Genomic DNA, 2,145 nt, shown 5'->3' with positions numbered 1-2,145 from the left:
AAAACCAAGATGAGCTAGGGTTGAGCTCATCTAAGCCTCCAAGATTACCTCACTAGGTCAAGGTCATCCAACTTTTGAGATAACCTTGTTGGGTCGAGCTCATTCCCTCCAAGCCATCATAGGATAACCTCACTAAACTAAATTCATTTAGACCATGTTTTTAACTCTTCGATAACTTCACCATGCTAAGGCCTTCTAAGCAAAGTCTGATAAGGATAAACGCATTAGGTCAAGATCAGTCGACCTATAAGTTATCAAAAGATAGGTCATTGATCCAATTACTCCACTATATTACTTATTATAAAGCTTTATGAGCGTTAAATTTGTAATAAAATTACTAACTTTGAAATTTAATGATCATGACTTGTGTTGCAATGAATAAACATTTACACTCCACCCCTAAAAATCCACATTTGGCTTGTATAGGATTGTTTGAACAGCAACACCAATACCTAGAATACACTATTATAGTTCATCATATATATATTGCCAAAAAATTCACATCAATTGGTGTAGAGCTACCAATATCCCCCAACCCCCACCCCCCACCCAAAAAAAAATTCTTAAGAGGGAAAATGAAAAACAAAAAGTAATACAAAAGTTTGAAGGGGTTCAATCAACATGTTATTTGTTAATAAATTACTGAGTACATTTTTAATATCATAAATAGCGTGGAGTTCGAACTCAATCATACACTTCATCCCTATTAAATGTATTTAAAAAATCCAAAAGTTTGAACAAATGCATATATATATTTATTGAAAGGTTCCCGTGCGCTGAATGCTTCCCGTGCAGATGTGCGGTGGATTAATGTGCGTGAGATTTGTACTCAATGTGCGTGAGTGTTGTGTTTAATGTGCCTGAGATTTGTACTTAATGTGCGTGAATGTGTAAAATGCAGCAGAAAATATTGATGTCAGCTTCTTCCCATCCCCAGTAGCCATTTGCCCCCTCTTTGATGATGATGATGCAGAGGCGAGCTATGGTGGTTAAAAATTATAGGAATAATACAACAGAAATCCACACTTAGCTGCTGTGCAAATTTTACTGTGCGTGCGTCATTTATATAAACATTCAACTGCACTGAAGGTAGTTGATAATCCAGAATCCATGGCCAAATTGAAGGAAGAAATAACAAGAAGTTTGGGTGTTAATGTGCGTGAGTTTCTGTTCTCCTTCCTTCTGAGCTCGTAATTCTAAAATACTCACGCACATTAAGCACAAATCTCACGCACATTAAACACAATACTCAGACACATTAAGTACAAAACTCACGCATATTAACATGACGCACATTAAGTACAAATCTCAGGCACATTGAGTACAAATCTCACGCACATTACGTATAAACCTCACGCACATTAATCCACCGCACATCTGCACGGGAAGCAACAAATGCACCTGATCCCTTCCCTCTATATATATATATATATATATATATATATATATATATATATATATCACAGTTAACAACAACATGCTTTTTCTTTTATTTTATATTGTTTCAAGACAAAGTATTAAGTATAAAGTATATTTAAACTAGTAATTTCATTTTAAAGTGAGTTAAATTTGAATCCCTTCATTCTTTTAAATATAAATAATTTTCTCTCTTTAAAGTACTGATAAAATTTTGACTAACATGCCCTTATAGCTCAGTGGTAGAGCGTCAGTCTTGTAAACTGAAGGTCTGTAGTTCAATCCTGCATGGGGGCATATATTCTTAATTGATTTTGTTAATTAATTTTTAATTATGAACAGATTGGTTCATACAAGTAAAATGATGTTATAATTAAGACAAAATACCATTTTTTTAATGGCTGTATGGTTATGGTACTGTTGATTGGCATACTCAACTATAAACTTGATTTTGATCGATTACATACTAGGTTGAGACAAATACACACTTATTAATTAGTTATTACGTTAATGAAAATGGCCGGTTACATAATATAAAAATTATCACATTCTTTCCTTCAAACATTTGTTGTATAAGAAAATAGACTAATCCTTATTATGTTTGTAGTGTCTCAACTTGCATTTAAAAAAAAAAAAATTGCATGAACATGAACATATGCATAGAGTTAATTAGCGTTCTTGAAAATTAAAGTTTGCTAATTAGAAAATGTGTAAAATTTGTGACATATT

At 32.9% G+C, this 2,145-nt stretch overlaps 1 non-coding gene across 1 annotated transcript; it reads left to right on the top strand.

Annotated features, from left to right (window-relative positions):
• The first annotated feature begins 1,641 nt into the window (after positions 1-1,641).
• TRNAT-UGU lies at positions 1,642-1,713 on the top strand. The gene has a single exon. It is a non-coding gene; the product is annotated as a tRNA-Thr (tRNA).
• Positions 1,714-2,145: the final 432 nt, after the last annotated feature.

Source organism: Ipomoea nil, unplaced genomic scaffold, assembly GCF_001879475.1.
Source record: "Ipomoea nil cultivar Tokyo-kokei standard unplaced genomic scaffold, Asagao_1.1 scaffold3025, whole genome shotgun sequence".
NCBI classification, from domain to species: domain Eukaryota; kingdom Viridiplantae; phylum Streptophyta; class Magnoliopsida; order Solanales; family Convolvulaceae; genus Ipomoea; species Ipomoea nil.
The sequence above is the reverse complement of the archived record's forward strand: the minus strand, read 5'-3'. Positions and strand labels throughout refer to the sequence as shown.